Source organism: Meles meles, chromosome 2, assembly GCF_922984935.1.
Source record: "Meles meles chromosome 2, mMelMel3.1 paternal haplotype, whole genome shotgun sequence".
In the NCBI taxonomy this organism is placed as follows: domain Eukaryota; kingdom Metazoa; phylum Chordata; class Mammalia; order Carnivora; family Mustelidae; genus Meles; species Meles meles.
Window position 1 is genome coordinate 175,717,248 of NC_060067.1, and position 20,793 is coordinate 175,738,040.

Here is a 20,793-nt window from a genome sequence, read left to right on the forward strand (position 1 = left end):
TGCTCCTCTAGAATGAGGGAGTAATGAAAGCAATCCTAAAGTTCTCAGAAACTTCCTCTTGGAAAACCATACAATCATCAAATTTTAGCTTTGGCCAGGTACACAGGAGGTCATCCAGGACAATATTCGTCACCATCTTATTCATTCATTTGTTCACTCATTCATTCATTCATTCATATTTATGAGGTAAAAGCTAATAATTAAGGAAAGAAAACTTTTCATTGGCACTAAGGTAAAAAAGAAATTCCAAAATAATTCTTATAATTTAAACACAGTTTTCTTAAAAGTCTGTCCTGGCCAAAGATTAAAAACTAAAATGATCTGGAAGAGTAAGTGGAATATGTCTTTCAAATGATCCTACATACATATTTTCTTCAGTTGAGGTTTTTACAAATAGAGCTAAGATAAACTAACATTCTATATCATAATCCTATAGTTCTACTGTGTAGAACTCACCACATTTTTTTTTAAATTCACCACTGTCTTGTTTAAAAAACAAAAACCAGAGTCTTTGAGATGCAGGGGTTTGCCCAAGACCACACAGCTATGAAAGACCTGAGGCAAAGCTGGAGGACCCAGGCTCCCTCCCTTCCAGGCCTGCCCTTTTGTCAACACACTGGAAAACAAAGTGGCCCATCCTCCTGCCTTAGGAGGAACTGGTTTGAAAGGGGGGTTATTCAGATGCCTTATTGGATGTGCATTTTTGGTTAGAGCTGAGCTTCCAGGGAAGGCACCCGCTTAGCTCAACTCTCACAATGATCTCCACACACAGGCTGGAGAAGTTTCCATCCCATCTTGTTCTATTTGACCTGTAGGTAGGGAGGGACAATGGACCAAATTTATCATTTTAAGTAAGTGGAATTTCTCTGGGTAGCAAACCACGCACACAGGTCTAGTCTTTAAGCAGCCCTGACTTCTCAGGTATTGGTCTCAATACATCTCTGCTGAACTGGACCAGTGCAGGGAAAGAGTGCCAACTCAGTGTCTTCTGGAGTGGCTGCTTGAGGAGGAAGTGGCAGGCACCACAAGAGTGAGTAACGCTTTCAGAGTCTTTAAACCACACTACAATACAGGCTGTTTTGGGATGCCCCTCGAGTTAGGGAGGAGTTTGAGGGGCCTAGGCAGTGGGAGAAAAGTGATCCATGTGTAAAAAAAAAAAAAAAGTGACCCATGTGTTAGTTTTAATCCATTCCTAACATTATTTGATGCTGAAAACGTTCCCCCTTCACCACTAGGAGTCCTTCACTTTAGCTAGTGTATCCTGTTGCCATGGCCCCAGTGGCCTCTGGAGGCTACTGCATTTTCTCATACAATAAGGGTTTCCTATGCTTCTTGCCCCAGATCAAGAGTCAACTATTTAAAAAAGACCTGTTCAAAACAAAAGCAAAAAAAAAAAACAAAAACAAAAACCAAAAACCAAAAACAAAACAAAACAAAAAACCTCATAGATACAGAGAACAGAGAACAGACTAGTGGTTGCCAGAGACAGAGGGAGGGGTGGGGGTGGGAAGGAATGGGTGAAGGGGGTCAAAAGTTACAAAAAAAAAAAAAAGACACTTTAAAGAAAAGAGGCAGATTCTTCACTGACTAGAGGATAAACAGACTATCATTGAAAAGAAACATATCTTACTGCGAGAAATACCTTTGCTGTTTGTTTACTGGAGGCAAAGCAGAAGTGAGAGTCATGGTGTCACGGCCCATGAGCACGAAGGGGCTGAATGCTGCGGAGCCCAAAGACACAGCATGAAGGTCACATGAGCTAACATGAAGGAGTCTGTTAAAAAACAAAATTTTACTGAGTGAATTTGAAGATCTAATTGGCTTTGTGAGGTAATTTCCGAACTGGGCAGGACCTAGCAAGTAGAGGGATGCCCCTAGGAGTTGTGCAAAATGGAGGGTTTTTCTAGGAAGGAGGATAGGGAAAGGATATTATTAGCAAAGGAAAGGATGGTTACATTTTTTTGAGGGGGAAGGGGATAGCAGAGTTCTTATCATGGGGATTACCTTACTAGAGCTGATTAGGAAATTTCAGATCCACTGTTAAAAGGTCACATTCCTGGGAGAGGTTCAAACTGCAATGAGGTTTTGGTTTGCTGTGGTTGGGGACAAATGATTCCATTTGAGGCTTCTCGTTCCTCTTTTAACGATTCCCAATGGCGAATTTAACATTCTAATATGGTTTATGGGCTGGAGAGATTACAAAAAATTCTAATGGCTCAGAGCAGGGTCTGCGGTCTTTAAACGGACCTCAAGATGTAGGTTCTCAGGCTTAAAATCATCTTCTTCCCGTGTGGGAACCACACCCTGGTGCTGGTGAGTGCCGGGAGTGGCCATCTGGGACTGGCTTGCGGTTGCGTCATCCCCCGCCCCCCAACCCCGTGAGTAGTGAGTGGCTCTGGGTGTGTGTCCACCTGAGAAGGTTTTGTGTGCTGCTCTGGAGAGGAACACAGCAGAGAGCCTCCGGTGGCAGCTGAAGAGCAGATCAGTGGGAGACCAGCGCCTTGGACCTAACCAGCCCTCGGAGATACATTTAGGGTCACTCAGACTGGGTCATTTGAAGAGAATTGGATAAAAGGGTGGTTTACGAAGGTGTGGGCTGGAGGTAGGGAAATCATAAGGTCAACTGCAGTATCTGGGACTGAAACCGGGCCTGAAGGAACACGGGGAAGGTGTGGGTACTGAAACCCAGAGAGAAAGAGAGTCCTCAAGAATGTGCACCTGCCAGCACAAGCCCAGACTCACTACGTGGAGTGGCTACACCAAGGCTGTTGCCTTCAGTCCTGCCCAGGCTCAGGGAGGGGGCTAGGGAACAGAAACTCAGACCTCTCCGACCTGCCCCCCAGCCCCGCACTCCACGGTCCATCTGACTCCCTACTGGGCTTATCCAGCTGGAAGACAAAGGACAAGGGATAGCCCAACCTCCTGGGGCATAGAGCAGGACAGAAAAGAGTGAATCTCAGCACAGTGGAGTAGAGAACACATCAGGAGGGCAGTGCTGTGTGGAGCGAGCCAGGGCAAATCCTAGTCTGGCAAATGCATGTGTGCACGTGCCCAAAGTGTGCTGAGCCTCACTATGCACTCTTCTTGTTTTGGGGTGATGGCAGTGACCCGTGCCCACCATCCCCTTGTGCACAAGGTGAGACGTCAAGGTCCTTTGTCCCCAAATGTTCCTCCAAACCCCCAAGCGTCTTCTCCACTCACAGACTGGTATTTGAACTTCTTCCATTTTAGCTTTTATCTTTGAGCTGAAGGTTCTGCTAAATGTAAACTGTCCTTGACATTCATGACTCCACAAGTAAGGAAAAAAGGAAGCGAACATTTCCTGAGTTTCTACTCTGTGCCTACACCCAATGCAAGAGGTTTGACATTGACAAAATCAATAAATCACACAACAACCTCAGAAGGCAAGTATTATCCACATGGCAGGCACAAGAGCAGGGGGCAGGGGCAGACTGAGAGGGAGCAGGAGCCTGACTTGGCACCAGACCCTGGGATCCAGGGGCCTGACCAGGAGGTAGCCGCTTAACCAACTGAGCCATGCAGGCACCCCTCTCCCCTCTTACAAGGGCACCAGTCTCACCAAGGGAGCCCTACCTCATGACCTCATCTAAACCTGATTACCTCCCAAAGGCCTCACCTCCAAATACCATCCCACTGGGGCTTGCCATCACTTGTGGATTTGGAGGCTGACACAAACATTCAGCCCTTAAACAGATAGAAATCTTTTTCTTTTTTAAAAGATTTTACTTATTTATTTGACAGACAGACATCACAGGAAGGCAGAGAGGCAGGCAGAGAGAGGAGGGAAGGAGGCTCCCTGCTGAGCAGAGAGCTCAGATGAGGTGTTTGATTCCAGGACCCTAGGATCACGACCTGAGCTGAAGGCAGAGGCTTTAACCCACTGAGCCACCCAGGCGCCCCAAACAGATAGAAATCTTGAGGACTTTTGCCTAAAGTAGTTCCACCCTGGTCTTCTGGGTGGTGACAGTGCCCTTGCCCAACCTGCCCAGGAAGGGCTCCAATATAACAGTCTTTCCTTTCCTTTCCCTGACTCTAGTTGAAGGCCCAATTTCAGTCTTCTAACCTCACTGGATCTCACAGAAAGCAATGCTCACGGTAGTACCATGTTTGATCTCAAAACCGACGCAATGGTGTTAATTCCATGGATTTGTAGACAAAGCATCCTGGGTTCAAAACCCACTTGTAATCCTGTGACCTTTTCCAATCACTCTGAAATTCAGTTTTCTCATCCGCAAAATGGAGGTAACACTACCTGTCACGCAAAGTTTACAGCACAATGTTTGGGACCATGTTGAACTTCTAGTGAATAGAGTTGTCTGGAAACCCGCCTCCTGATTCCCAGGTCTGGGCTTCTGCCTCTGACCCTCCATTTCCCTTCTTTGAAGCACGAACTGTGACATTTATTAAGTGTTCTAGCATGCCGGGGGAGGACGGGGGCGGGGGCGCTCGCACTGCCCGTAGATAGCCCGTCATCCTAACATCTGCGCCAGAGGGCTTGTCTGGTACACATGATAAAATGTACAGAAAAATAAAAAAGAAAGAAAGAACTGGGAGTTTGATGGGAAGGGGGTGGTGGCGGCTTGGATTTACTCTTTTATAGCCACCCTAGGGCGTGGGAAGTGCTAGGGAAACCCAAGAATTCTCTCAAGGGGGAGAATAATTAAACCTGCAGCAAGTCTGTGAGCTAGCTGCTGGGCTGGAGCGCCCTCCGGTGGCCATTCCGCTGAGCCTAGAGGTTCGGCTTTGTAAATTCTTTTTCCTAAGTCCAGTTTCTCGGACAGTCGGCCCCTCCTTTCATTCACTCAACAAATTTTTACTGAGAATGTTCCTTGCCAGGGGATAGTCTAGGCACTGGGAATATAGTGGTGAACAAAACAACCAAATCTTAGCAGTGTTCTTTCTCTAAACGAACTCGATATAGACATAGTAACTTCCGTTTAGATCCCTGAAGTTTATTTTTTAAAGATTTTGTTTATTTATTTGAGAGAGCGCACGCACACCGGGTTGGGGCAGGGAGGGGCAAAGAGAGGAAGAAGGAGACTCCACCCCCCCAATGCTGGACTTGATTCCAGGACCCTGGGATCGTGATCTGAGCCAAAGGCAGACACTTAACCGACCGGCGCCCGGGCGCCCCTGAATCCCTGAAGCCTATTATTCACTTCTTCTTTTATATTGCCAAAAGTGATTTTGTAAAAAAAACTGGCACACATGTAGCTTAAATAAAGGGGAACCAGAGAATCACGTAATATTGGTGTAAATTTGAGGAGTGAGGCTTTTGGCTCAATTTTAAGTGACTTGGCAATGTATCATAGTGCTTCCTTCCTTTATTACAGATTATGCTTCTGACTTTCATGTGCTTTTCAGGTTTGTTCTTGAGAGCATTTACAGGGGTTTCTCTAGGTCTGTGCTGTCCAATACAGTAGCTGCTAGTCACACATGACAAAGATTAAGTTAATTAAGATGAAAAGTTTCATTTTTTTAGTTGCACTAGTCACATTTCTAGGGCTTAATACCCACATATGACCAGTGGCCATCTTACTGGACAGGGCAGATATAGAATGTTTTAACTCATTTTATGAGGTCGGACAAAAATAATACTGAAAAATAGAAAACTATAAGCCAATGTCTGTATAGTATTGGAATTCCTAGCCACTGCAATAAGGAAGAAAAAGAATAAAAGGCATATAGAGTGGAAAGGAAGAAATAAAACTGTCCTTATTTGTAAATGATAGGATTGTCCTTAAAGAAAATCCCCAAATAATCTACAAAAAAAAAAAAATTCCTTTAACTGCTGTATGAGTTCTGCAAAGATGCAGGATAAAAGATCAACACAAAAAATCAACCACAGTTCTATATACTAAAAACAATCATGTAAAAACTGTAATTTAATGTAATTTACCATTGGGGTGCCTGGGATCGAGTCCTGCATTTGGGCTCTCTGCTCAGCAGGGAGCCTGCTTCCTCCTCTCTCTACCTGCCTCTGCCTGCTTGTGATCTCTGTCAAATAAGTAAATAAAATCTTAAAATAATTTACCATTTATATTGTTCCAAGGAAAATGAAATATTTAGGTATAAACTTAACAAAACATGCCGAAAATTACAAAATGCAAATGAAATAATCAAAGAAGACCTAAATAAATGGATATACCGTGGTCATAGATTGGAAGACTCGACATAGTAGAGACGTCAATTCTCCCCAAGTTCATCTATAGGTTTAATGTAGTTCCTATCAAAATCCTAGCAAGGAAGTGAAATAAGTCAGTCAGAAAAAGACAAATACCATATGATTTCACTCGTACGTGGAATTTAAGAAACAAAACAATTAAAGAAAAAGAGACCAAAAAAACGCCAACCCAGACTCTTAACTATAGAGAACACACTCTGGTTACCAGAGGGCAGGTGGGGTGGGGTGGGGTGGGTGAAATGGGTGAAAGGGATCAAGAACACACTGATCCTGACGAGTCCTGAGTAATGTATAGAGTTGAATCACTATGTTGTACACCTGAAACTAATAATAATATCGTATGTTAATTACACTGGAATTTAAATTTTTAAAAAAGACTTTATTTATTGGAAAGAGCTCACGAGCAGTGAGGAGGGGCAGAGGGACAAGGAGAAGCAGTCCCGATGCAGGGCTCCATCCCAGGACCCTGGGTCATTACCTGAGCCCAAGGCAGACGCTTAACAAGGGAGTCACCCAGGTGCCCCGCCCCCCATCCCAACTAGGATCTAAAAAAAAAAAAATCCTAGCAAGGTATTTTGTATACATAGATAAGGTTATTCTAACATTTAGATATAAAGCACGGGCCCTAGAATAACTAAAACAATCTCAGGGGAGAAAAAAAGGAATAAACTAAGAGGAATTTCTCTACCCATATAAGACAAAACATAGTGGGAAGCTCAGAATGAAAGGGAAGGAGGACCAAACCCTGGCCAGCCCTTCCCCTAAAGAGCCTGTCTGGCGGCTGAGGTATCAATGATCACAGGGGCCCCAGAAGGTCACAGGGGACACAAGAAGTCCTATTTCCCAGAGAAAATTCCCCATCCTCTTTTGGCATGGATTTACTCCATGATGCTTGGGAGGGAGAATCTGAAATGCTGCTGTTTGAGTGTGTCTCATGGAGAGTCATATGTTCTCCTTTCCTCAAGTGCACCCATAATTTGTTCATTTCATTTTTAAAAAAGATTTTCTTTATTTATTTGAGAGCAAGAGAGAGTGAGAGAGAATGAGAGCACAAGCAGGGTGAGCAGCAGGCGGAGGGAGAAGCAGCAGCAAACTCCCGCTGAGCAGGAAGCCCAGTGTGGGCTTGGATCCCAGGACCTGCAGATCATGACCTGAGCCGAAGGCAGATGCTTAACCGACTGAGCCACCCAGGCGCCCAGCACCCATAATTTGAAGGTAAACTTGTATCTTCTCGTTCCTGGTAAATAGCTGTGTGCTAGACATGACTCTGAATATATCATTTGCTCTTTGCCTTCTGTGAACTCTCATTTTAAAAGGAGAAGAGAGTGGTGCAGGGTCTGTTTCAAATTTAGGTTAAGAAGCAGGACTGAAATTGGGGCTCCTTAGAACAAGTCACACACACAGGTGAAATCAGGAATCTCAGTGATTGTTTATTTCTGGTTTTCTGTTTGATTCTTTTCTAAATCTGTCAGTCCTTTTCTAAAAAATGTCCTGTTTTCTTCATTACAGGCTGTATTCTGTTATCTCTTTGATAACTTTAATCTCTCTTGTTGTATAGTGTCTTCCAGATTATTCTATATTTCTAATTCTCGGGATGCTAATTCTCCTATTACCTGTGTCTACTGAATAATCTTCAGGTGGCTCACTTCTTGTGGTTCCTAAGTTGTTATGTATTCATCTTCTGCCAGGACTGTTTTACTTCTTCCAGTGAGAATGTTCTAGAAGTAGAGCTGTTTTGCATCCCCTTTTGCTAAAGCCCTGGAGTAAAACAGAACATGGGTGAACTTTTATGTTAATTTCTTGGCCTAGAATTCTCATATCATGGGACAGGTAGTGCAAATTTAGATCCACACAACATAGATTTGGGTTGGTAATTTCTTTTTTTCTTTTTTTAAGATTTTATTTATTTGACACAGAAAGAGAGCCCACGCAGAAGCACAAGCAGGGAGAGCTGCAGGGAAGGGGAGAGGGAGAAGCAGGCTGCCTGTGGAGCAGCAAGCCCGGTGCAGAGCTCGGAGCTCGAGCTCGATCTCAACACCCAGGGATCATGACCTGAGCTGAAGGCAGCCGCTTAACCAACTGAGCCACGCTGGCGCCCCTTATGTAATTTCTTATAGAGTGTATTTCCGTTTTTATCTTGAGCTCTGAGACACAGCAATCTTGCTTTCTGCTACTTTGGAGTGGTGGGAAGAAATTTTCAAGTCCCATTTGTGCTGCTTTATGCAAGGGTCTCAGTTCCAGCCCGCAGCCTGGCCCAGCCCCCACCCGCTTCTTGACCGCAGTATCAGGCTCACGTGACAGCTCTCTCTAGCTGTGAGTTTTAGAACTTGGAGATTTCCCTCTCCCCACCCTCTTTTTCTCCCTTAGCTTTTTTTTTTTTTTTTTGACCTTGGTTATATATATAATGAGAGAGAGAGAGAGTGTGTGTGTGTGTGTGTGTGTGTGATGGTTTATCCAGCACATTCATATAGTTTAGGTATTTGTTGGGTCAGGGGACCTGTTGCCATTAACCCATTCCTACATGTTATAGGAACCTCTTCTGAGGAATTTATTTAACAAATTAACTTCCGGAGTATCCACACTATATCTTGCCGTAAATATAAAATCCTCCCAGGATTCTAAATAAGCATGATCTTATATTTATTAGAGTAAGAAAAAATTTTTAAACACACATTGTTATAAAAAAAAGAATTTTGGGGACCTGGGTGGTTCATTTGGTTAAGCCGCTGCCTTTGGGTCAGGTCATGATCCCAGGATCCTGGGATCGAGTCTTGCTTGCATCAGGCTCCTTGCTGAGCAAGGAGCCTGCTTCTCTCTCTGCCTCTGTCTGCCACTCTGCCTGCTTGTGTGCTCTTGATCTCTCTCTCTCTCTCTCTCTGACAAATAAATAAATAAATCTTCAAAAAAAAAAAAGAATTTGATTAACTAGACCATTCTATTACACCAACATGCTGATTAATTACGGTCAGTCTTCCATCAGTTCAACCCTGGCATTTATTGCTGCAAAAGGATATCTTTGGTTTTAAAATTTTTCACTTGTGTTCTTCCTTCTCTAGGTAAAATCCTTTTTTTCTTTGCAGGAATATAACATATTACTTTTAATCCTCAACTTTGTATATATATACCTTTGCCCCCTCATCCATCAAGAAACAATTCAAAATTGAAAACTCACCTCCCTAAACCTCCTGGCTTAGCTCCTACCCTCCTTAATGTGCCCCTGCTCATACCCTACTTGAATTGCATCAAATGACTTTGCCTTTGTTAGCATGAGGGTTAGTGAGTATTCCTAATTTTTTTTAGGTGTGCTTCAATCATCTACAATAACATGGTGAGGGCATTGTTGCATCTTTTACTTACTTGCATATGTCACTAGGCTCAAGAAGGTGTTCTGTACCCAGTGGGTGTCTGGTTATTTTGCAGCTAGAACAGCCTGAGACGAATATTCTCACTCTACTCTTCTCAGGGCTTCTTGGTCCCCACCAGGCATCCTGTCTCCAGAGGCCATCGGCAGGCCAAGGTCCCAGCTTGAGACCTCAGAGGCTTCATCGCTTCTCTGTCCCAGCTGCTCAGGCTACTCCCCAGAGCTGGACAGGAAGAGCCTCTTGAATAATGATGACATCAGGACAGTCCCCCTTCCTCAAGCCAAACTCTGCTTTGGAGCCAGTGAGATGACCAGTCCCCCTGTTGGGCTGGAATTTCCTCTTCTGGTACTCAATGGCTTATTAATGGGTGGGGTCTGGGGGGAGGCAAGAGAAATGGGAAGAGTAACTAAATGAAAGACAGTGGCCAGTGACCCTTTGGTCTCCATGCTGGATGTGTTTGCGGAGAGGCAGCGTTTCATTGTGATGTTGGGGAGATGGAAGAGGTCATGCAGGATTGCATTACCAAATTTCTGTACCCTACAGAGAGGATCCCGACACTAGAAGTGGCTAAAAAGATAATTGCCTAGCCCATGGAGTAAGGGGTTCCTATTCCATGGGCTCCACTGTGTTTCCCTGTTGATTATAGAGGGTGTCTGAGTGCTCTTTCCACTCCCCACAAGCCTCGAAATTCCTGACTCCCACCACACTGTCCTCCAATGACTTTCTCTCTCCTAGGGCTGCTGCCTTTGGTCCCAAATGGCATCCCAACACTGGGATCACTTACTAATCTGAGGTAGATGTGAGCTCAGGAGTGGGAGTGGAACATAAGGTAAACCAAACCAAGCAAAGAAGCCTGAGTAAGATATGAGCCCTAAGTGACACCTAATTGTCAAGCATGACCTGGGCTGATTTGGTGGCTGCCGTGACCCGGTGCGAACAGGACTGACTGTGCTACTTCATCACGTGCTTCCCCTTGACGTGTGTTTTTCATGACCCCGCTCCCTGCTTCGCCCAGAGAAGGCTCCCAATCAAAGAGACAGCAGTAGCTGGCATTGGAGGCCGTTGTCCCTTTGGCTTGCCAGCTTTCTCCCAGCCCTCACTTGGAGCTCCAGAAGGGGGCCAGTCCAGCTCACACCCCCAAGCCGCCACCCTCTTTCCACTCTCAAGACAACTCCCTCACCCTCAGGGAAGCTGAGGGGACAGAGGAAGGACGGTCCCTGGAGAAGACCCCAGTAGGGCAGAGGTTGGACACAGTTGTCTGCTAGCATGAAATTTGGGAGGCAGTGGGGACAGGCAGCTGAGCTGTCAGAAAGAAAGTTTCTGGTACTTGCCTCTTCTTCTTCTTCTTTTTAAATGTAGATAGGGCACTGGGGGAGAATGTGGGGGTAGGGTACAGACAGGAAGGAGGGGGTGTGGAAGTAAGTCAAAACCCAGCAACTACCCATCTGACTTGCTGCATTCCTAAGGCTAGACTCATTCTACTCTGCTTGCAGTTGCAAAGGACAGATACAGGCATTGCAGGCTGCCTCCGAGATTGCAGATAGACTGTGCAGACCTGGGTGTCCCAAGAGTCCAGGTTGCAATGGCCCTGAGGAGCTTAGGCAAACTGCCTCATTACACAAACCCAGAAACTCTTCAGGAGGTCCCCGCTTGACTGAAATTTCCCCAGAGGGCTGGTCAACTCTAAAGGAGTCCCCTACAGGTCTACATTTGTTTGGTCTATAAGCACCAATGTAGCTGTTAAAGGTTTAATATTCCATTATTATTTGTTATTATTATTAATATTAGCAACCCTGAATTAGCAGGTTACTCTTATAGGTCCAGATCAGTCTTGGGATTCTCCAAGCCTTACAAGGCTGTTTGGTGGCAAGTTTTCCCTTGGCCTCCACTGCTGTGTCACGAACCCCATGAGCACGGGTGTGGCTGTGTTTCAACCAGATTTTATGTAGGGACACTTAAATTGGATTTCATATCATTTTCATGTGTCATGAGATACCCTTTTGACTTTTTTTATTGTGGTAAAAACACTTAACATGAAATCTATCGTTTTAACAAATTTTAAGTGTACGTATATATTTTTTTGACTATAGGTCTTTTGATTGTTTTTCACTCATAAAAAGTTTAAGAACTCCTTTAGCTTTCAAATCATACAAAAAAAATGGATGGTGGCCCAGAATTGGCTTCCGGACTCTCATTTGCCAGCCCCTGGTCTAGAAAACCTGGGTAAGAGCAGCCAACTTTGAAGATTCTGTTTCAGCATCACTATTGAAAAGCAAGGACAACAAAATTTGTGTTTTGTGAACCCGAGGGCCACTAGAGAAGAATCCCTAATTGCTTCTGTTACTTCTCTCTGTGTCAATAAACCTCAAAAAAAAATTTTTTTTAAGTTTCACATAGGAAGAGTCAATGAAGTTTCACTTTTGCTTTGTATAAGAAGAGAGTGTAAATGTACCAGCAATTTTATTACAGGTAGAGCAACAGCAAAACAACAGACATGGAACCAATGGTCTTGAAGCTCTTCAAGGATAAAGGTAGAGTCCTCTCACTCTCCAGAGTTCAGCTTCTCGATCTGTCATGGTGCTCACTGAGGCAGGCAGATGGGTCCTCATTCAGAACAAGGACTGCGTCTTGGTCTTTGTACTTCTGCCAGACCTTTAGGAAGCAACAGAATTGGAGGAATATTCTTGTATAGTCAATCCCATCACACCTGCCCCATGCAGACACTGGCGGTTTCCAACATGGCGCCATGAACCTTGAACTCCTTTTTGGTACATGTGTTTCCTGACTTCAGCGCCTTGATTCCTTGTCTTTTTTCTTCAAGGAGATCAGTCCATGTGTGGCTATCACAGAAGCAGATTTGAAATGGAAACCTCCCTGTATCTTTTCTACCATGATCCTGTGGCTTCTCATTTCCCACTGGTTTTAGAGGCTGGAATCTTCAAAAGAGACCAAATAAGCTGGTCAGTGCTTTGAGCAGATTTGCATCCCTGGGTTCAGCTCCACATCAAGGATATTAGTAGAAGTCTCTTTAGAAAGGGTTGGCTGGTCAGTGGCCGCTCACTTGCTTTAATACCCAGTATTTCTCTGGACACTAAGCATTACTTGTGGGCCTATGCAGAGAATCCTACCTGGTAGTCGGGTGGGATTAAGTCCATGAGTGTCAGGGGCTGGAGTTCTCGGCAACCCTCTTGGATACTCTTCAATGTTGAGGAACAGGTTTTCTTGTGGGGAAGAACTTTGCCTCTCAGTTCAGTTTGTTTGTTCCCTTAAGGATTTTCCAGGCATGCCCAGAACAACTATAACATAGCCACCCACCCTCCAAACCAAACCAAACCAAAATCTAAAAACCCCCCAAATTCTTAAGCTTATCTTTACTATTTCTACACTCAGCAATACTGAACAAATAGCTCTCTGAATCCACCAACTTCTTCATGCCCCCAGATCTCAGCTTATGCAGTTCCAGAGTGTTCCCTTTACCTAGAATGGCCTATTTCCTTTAATCTGGCTAACATCATCCTTTCCCAAAGAAAGCCTTCCCTTACCCCTGCCTCCCCTGCATCAGAACTTAGGCCCTTCTCCCCACCCCCCATTTCCTCTACATATCTGAATTTGCACATTTCTCTTACCCTAGAACAAGCCCTTCATCAGCCACATGACAAGATAAAAAAAAAAAAAAACCCACCATAATCTGACTTCAATCTGGACCAAAAAAAGCAACGATAATTAAGAAGAGTACTTGAAATAGGTTTCACATCCTCTAAACTTAATGATGAACTTCTCTGTAGGTGTATAGCTGAACTCAAAAGAGTAACTACAAATAGTTTGAGGCCACGGTGGTTGGTCTGACATTTGAAACCCTAGCTTCGGGAACATTTTATTCATAACATCTTGTTAGCAGGTACAAACCTAACTTTTGAATTATTGACAGATAAATATCTTAAAATATTGTTTATATTTTTCTCATTCTTTTTGTAAAAGATCTTATTTATTTATCTGAGAGAGAGAAAGAGAGAGAGAGCACACAGCCAAGAGTGGGGTGGGGGGAGGGGCAGAGGGAGAGGGAGAGGGAGAAGCCGGCTCCCAGCTCAGGCTCCCGGCTGAGCAGGGAGCCAGGACATGATGTGGGATTCGATTACAGTACCCAAGGATCACGACCTGAGCCAAGGGCAGACGCTTAACCGACTGAGCCCCCCCGGTACCCCTGTTTATTTCATTCTTATAAGACCTCAATTTTTGCTTCTTTACAATGTAGTAATAAATGTAGAGCACTTAGAATGACTAGGACATTTGTTATCACTTTTTATTATGGAATATTTTGAATAAACACAAAAGTATGGGAGATACTATTTCCATCTACCCATTGCCCAGCTTCCAGAACTGTCAATACATGGTCAGACTTGTTTCGTCTATATACTCACTGGATCATTTTGAAGTGAAGTGATTTGAACTCAGTGATCCTACCATTTCACCTATAATTATACAGTATTGCTAAAAGAGAAGGGCTTTTTATTAAAGAAACATAACCACAATGACATCATCATACCTAAAAAAATATCAGTAACTAATATCATCAAATTTCAGTGTTCAAATTTCTTGGATTCGCTCAGATTTTTATTCAATTTTTAAAGATTTTAAAAATTGTGATAAAACATATGTAACATAAGATTTACCATTGTAACCACTGTTAGATGGACAACTCAGTGGCACTGATTACATTCATAACATTGTGTCATTGTTACCATGATTTTTTATTTTTTTCATCACCCCAAACATAAATTCTGTACCTGTTACACACTAACTCTCCCCTTCTTGTCCCCTCAGCCCCTGGTAATTTCTTTCCTTCTTTTTTTTTTAGATTTTATTTATTTATTTGAGAGATAGAGAATGAGAGAGAAAGAGAGAGAGAGCGTGTGAGAGGGGTGAGGGTAAGAGGGAGATGCAGACTCCCCACTGAGCAGAGAGCCCTGAGCAGACAGCCCAATGTGGGACTCGTTCTTGGGACTCCAGGATCATGACCTGAGCGGAAGGCAGTTGCTCAATCAACTGAGCCACATAGGTGCACCGCCCCCTGGTAATTTCTAATCTACTTTCTGTCTCTATGACTTTACCTATTCTAGATATTTCATGTAAGGGCAATCATAGCATATTCGTCCCCTGGTGTCTGGCTTATTGTGCTTAGCACAATGTTTTCAAGTTTCATCCATGTTTTAGCATGTGTCAGAACTTTATTCCTTTTAAGGCTGAATAATATTCCATTGCACATATATATCTTTATACTGCATTTTGTTATCCATTCATCCGTCGATGGACACTCGGATTGCTGACAGCTTTGTGAATAATGCCGCTATGAACACTGGTGTACAAGTACCTGTTTGAGTCCATGCTTTCCGTCCTTTAGGGTGCATACCTAGGCGTGGAATTGCTGGGTCATCTGATAATTCCGTATTTAATTTTTGAGCAATGGCCAAACTCTTTTTCACAGTGGCTGCACCATTTTACAGTCCCACCAGCAAGCAGAGGGTTTCAATTTCTCCAGACCCTCTTCAGCACTATTCTCCATTTTCAAAAGTTACAGCCATCTTAGTGGGTATGAAGTTCTGTCTCATTGTGGGTTTGATAAGAATTTCCCTGGTGACTTATGATATACAGCATCTTTTCCTGTGCTTATTGACTATTTGTAAGTCTTCTTTGGACAAGTATCTATTCAAGTCCTTCACCCATTTTTAAATTGGATTGTTTGTCTTTTTGTTGTTGAGTTGCAGAAGCTCTTTATATATTCTGGATGTTAAACCTTTAACAGATGTATGATTTACAAATACTTTCTCCTACACTGAAGATTATGATTTCTTTCTTTTTAAAGGATTTTATTATTTATTTGACAGAGATAGAGAGCACAAGCAGGGACAGTGGAGGCAGAGGGAGAAGCAGGCTCCATGGTGAGAAGGGAGCCTGATGTGGGGCTTGATCCCAGGACGCTGGGATTGTGACCTGAGCCAAAGGCAGATGCTTAGCCCACTGAACCACCCAGGTGCCCCTGTTATTTCACTCTCTTTATAGTGTTCTTTGATGCACAAAATTTTTTAATTCTAATGAAGTCCAATGTATCTATTTCTCCTGATGCTTGTGCTCTTGGTGTTATATTTAAGAAACTGCCAAATCTAAGGTCATAAAAATTTTCCCCTCTGTGGGTTTTTTTTTCAAGTTTTATAGATTTACTTCGTAAATTTGGGTCTTTGATCCATTTTTAGTTAATTTTTGTATATAGTGTGTCGATGTTCAGAAATAGCAGAAGTAAAACCAATGAATCACCAAAGAAGTAATTAGTAGAAGTTTACTGTCCACACACAAAGAGGATACTTCATGAACTGGGAGCATTCAAACCAAACATGCAATGAGATTCAGAGGTATATTGTTATAAAGCAGCTTATATAGTGAGAGGGCAGGGACTGTTACTCTTCTCAGTGATTGGTTACAATGTTAGAAAGTTTTTAAATCATAGGGAGTTGGTTAGTGGTTATCTCATATCAATTTTGGGGAAGGGTTTTAAGTTTTGCTTATGTTTTTCAGAGGCATAAGCAAGAAGTGACCCAGGTCAAGTTAGTCTCACTTGTCTTGCAAAATAAGCTAGATTAAGCTTTGCTTGTATGATTTAACTGGTTTTGTCTGCTCAGGGAATTTTTAAGTTTGGTTTCTATTTATGTTTGATTTTAACAATTGTAATGTAAAGGTCCAAGTTCATGCTTTTATATGTGCATACCCAGATTCCCCAGCATCATTTGTTGAAGAGACTGTTCTCTCTTTATTGAATCGTTGTGCCCCTTCTTGACAACCCATGGACCATGTGAGGGTTCATTTTTGGGCTCTCAATTCCATTCCATTGGTTTGCATATTTATCTTTATGCCAGTACCACACTGTTTTGATTTCTGTTGCTTCATAATAAGTTTTGAAATCAAGAAGTATGAAGCCTCCACTTTGTTCTTTTCAAGTTTGTTTTGGCTCTCTGTAGTTTCTTGAGGTTTCATGTGAATTTTATTTTATTTTAAATTTATTTTTATTTAATTTTTTGAGGGGGGAGGGGCAGAGAGAGAGGGAAAGAATCTCAAGCAGGCTCTACGCTCAGTGCAGGGCCTGACACAGGGCTCAATCTCATGACCCTGAGATCATCACCGAAATCAAGAGTTGGATGCTTAACTGACTGAGCCACCCAGTCACCCCTAATATGAATTTTAAGATGGGTTTTTCTGTCTCTGAAAAAAGCATCATTGGGATTTTTTCCATTGGGTTTTGTTTTTGTTTTTGTTTTTTAGTACTCTCCACACCCAATGTGGGGCTCAAACTCACAACCCCAAGATCAAGATTCACATGGTCTTCTGCTGAGCCAGCCACACACCTCTCCATTGGGATTTTGGTGGAGTGCATTGAATCTGTAGATTGCTTCAGACAGTATTGTCATCTTATCAATAGTGAGTCTTCCAATCCAGGAACATTGGATTTTATTCCATTTTTTAAAGGCTTTCCTGATTTCTTTCAGCAATGTTTTGTAACTTTCAGTGTACAGGTATTTTGCTTCCTCGGTTAATTTTATTCCAAAATATTTAATTCTTTCTGATGCTATTGTAAATGAAATTATTTTCTCCATTTCTTTTTTGGATTGTTCAGGGGTAGTGTATAGAAATACAACGAATTTTTGCATGCTGATTTAGTATTCTACAACTTTGCTGAATTCATATATTAGCACTAACTATTTTTTGTGTGTGGATACTTTAGTGTTTTCTACATGTAAGATCATGTTATTTGTGAATAGAGATAGTTTACCTTTTCACTTAGGATGACTTTTATTTCTTTTTCTTGCCTAATTGCTCTGGCTAGAACTTCTAGCAACATGTTGAAAAGAAATGGTAAAGTGGGCATTCTTATCTTGTTCCTGATCTAAGGGGAAAAGCTTTCCATCTTTTATCATGTTGAGGAAATTCCTTTCTATCTTTAGTTTTTTGAGAGTTATTTTTTTAAAGATTTTTATTTTTTTATTTGAGATAGAGAGTGAGATAGAGAACATGAGTTGGGGGAGGGGCAGAAAGAGAGGGAGAAGTAGGCTCCCCACAGAGCAAGGAGCCTGATGTGGGGTTTGATCCCAGGACCCTGAGATCATGGCCTGAGCCAAAGGCTGACCCTTAACCAACTGAGCCACCTAGGTGCCCCTGAGGATTGTTATTATGAAAAGGTTTTGGATTTTGTCAACATCAATCTTTTTCTGCATCAATTGAGATGGCCATGTGTTTTTTTTTTCCTTCATTCTATTAATGTCATATATTACATTGATTTCAAATGTTGCATTCCTGGAATAAATCTTATTTATGGTATATCATCCTCTTAATATGTTACTAAATTTGGTTTGCTAGTATTTTGTTGAGGAATTTTGCATCTATATTCACAAGGGACATTGTTCTATAGTTTTCTTTTCTTGTAATCTTTAACTTTGGTATCAGGATAATGCTGGCCTCGTAGGATGAGTTAGGAAGTGTTCCCTTCTCTACAAATCTTTGGAAGAATTTGAGAAGCATTAGGATTAATTCTGCTTTAAACCTTTGGTAGAATTCACTAGTGAAGCCATAAGATTTTGTTTTGTTTTTTCTTTGTTGGGAAGGTTTTTTTTTTTCCTTTCATTAAGTTTTTATTTAAATACCAGCTAATTGATATGCAGTGTAATATTAGTTTCAGGTGCAGAATTTTTTTTTTCAGTTGTAGAATTTAGTGATTCATAACTTCTATAGAAGACCCAGTGCTCATCACAGCTAGTGCCCTTCTTAATTCCCGTCACTTATTTAACCCATCCCTCCACCCTGTTGGGAGGTTTTGGTTACTGATTCAGTCTCCTTGTTATAGATCTATCCAAATTTTCTATTTCTTCTTAAGTCAGTTTTTAAAAAAATATTTTATCCATTTATCTGACACAAAGAGAGATCACAAGTAGGCAGAGAGGCACGCAGAGAGAGAAAGGGGGAAGCAGGCTCCCCGCCAAGCACAGAGCCCGATGTAGGGCTTGATACCAGGACCCCGCGACCACGACCCAAACTGAAGGCAGAGGCCCAACCCACTGAGCCACCCAGGCGCCCCTTAAGTCAGTTTTGGTAGAGATTTGTGTTTCTAGGAATTTGCCCATTTCATCTATATTGTCGACTTTGTTGGTGTGTAGTTCATATAATTCTTTATAATCCTTTTTATTTTTGTAAAGTTGGTAGTAATGTCCCTTCTTCCATTTCTGATTTTAGTAACAAGTCTTTTCTCTCTCTCTCTCTATCTTTTTCCTTAGTCAAGGTGCTATGCACTTCTATCGCATTACATTGGGAGGCATGTAAAATCTGGCTGTCTCTCTTTTGGCAATTAAAATTGATTATTGGATTTGGGTATTGTCAGTCCAATTCACTCATTATAAAACTCTTCTTCAGCTTTCACCTAATGGTTTTGTCGGCTTTTGACAATCATTACCTACATCCATATTGCATAAGGGAATGCTGAAGTTTCAAAGAACATATTTTAATGAACTCAAATATGCCAAGACAGAATGAAAGATGTATTTTCAAAGTCCAACTTTCTGGTTCTGAAACTCAGTGTGGTAGAAAGGAAACACATCCAAGAGTGAAGAACCTGGAGACCAGCCACATGCTGTAAGATCTTAGATAAATCACTTGCCTCTTAAGCTTCAATCTGTAAAAGTAGGGCATTGACCGGGATGACCCGTCAAAGCACCTCACAACTTTGACTCTCCAGAGGTCTATTATTTTAATTTTACATGTAATCGTAGTTATGACCAGTTAGCCCAGTGTTCAGAATGCTGAACCCTTAGTTCCTCCACCTTATTTTACCCAGACTTTTGTTTTAAGTAGTCTCTATGCCCAACATGGCACTTGAACTCACCACCCTGAGATCAAGAGTGTCATGCTCTACCAACTGAGCCAACAAGATGTCCCCCCGAGAATGTTTCTTGATTCAAATTTTCATTGAAGATTATGGTTCAGGGCACCTGGGTGACTCAGATGGTTGGGCATCTGCCTTCGGCTCAGGTCATGATCTCCAGGTCCTGGGATCAGGTCCCACATTGGACCCCCTGGCTGTCTCAGCGGGGAGTCTGCTTCTCCCTCTCCCTCTCTCTCTTCCCCTGCTTGTGCGCTCTCTCTCTCAAATGAATAAATAAAATCTTTTAAGAAAAAGATTTTATTTTTAAAGATTTTATTTATTTATTTGACAGATGGAGATCAGAAGTAGGCAGAGAGGCAGGCAGAGAGAGAGGAGGAAGCAGGATCCCTGCTGAGCAGAGGGCCCGACGTGGGTCTCGATCCCAGGACCCTCGGATCATGACCTGAGCCGAAGGCAGAGGCTTTAACCCACGCCACCCAGGCGCCCCTGAATAAATAAAATCTTTTAAAAAAAATGAGATTATGGTTAATTCTGCTGCACTTCCATGGTTATGCTTGTCACGTGAGACATCACTTCAGACAAGCTGCTCAAAGACAAGGGACCATCCCACCCCTTTATCAAAGTGCTCATTCCCCCAAACACTGCCCACACTTGGGCCACGCAGAAAAATTTCTCCCCTTGTTCCTAAGATTGTCAAATATCTTCACATGTTCTACCTACCCCTTGCGCAAACTCTTGTCAGGAAAGCATCTTGTAAAGTCATTCACCCCAAAGTATAACCGACCCAGGGACTTTCCCTTTCAGAGTCTTTTCCTTTTAATACAAACTTCAGTAAAAAGTATACGCTTATAATGATGGAATTTTAAGAAGTTTTTTTTTTGGGGGGGCGCCTGGATGGCTCAGCGGGTTAAAGCCTCTGCCTTCGGCTCGGGTCATGATCCCAGGGTCCTGGGATCGAGCCCCACGTCGGGCTCTCTGCTTGGCTGGGAGCCTGCTTCCTCCTCTCTCTCTCTCTGCCTACCTCTCTGCCTACTTGTAATCTCTATCTGTCAAATAAATAAATCTTTAAAAAAAAAAAAAAGAAGTTTTTTTTTTTTTGAAGAAAGGCAACTTTTTATCCTCCTGAAATCATGTTATATCATCCTTAAAACAGGAGGATTGACAATGGTTCTAACAACAATTCTTTTCTTTTTAAATTAAAACTTTATTTATTTATTTAAATAATCTCCATACTCATCATGGGACTGGAACTCATGACCTCAAGATCAAGAGCCACACACGCTTCTGAGTTAGACAAGCTCCTCATCCAA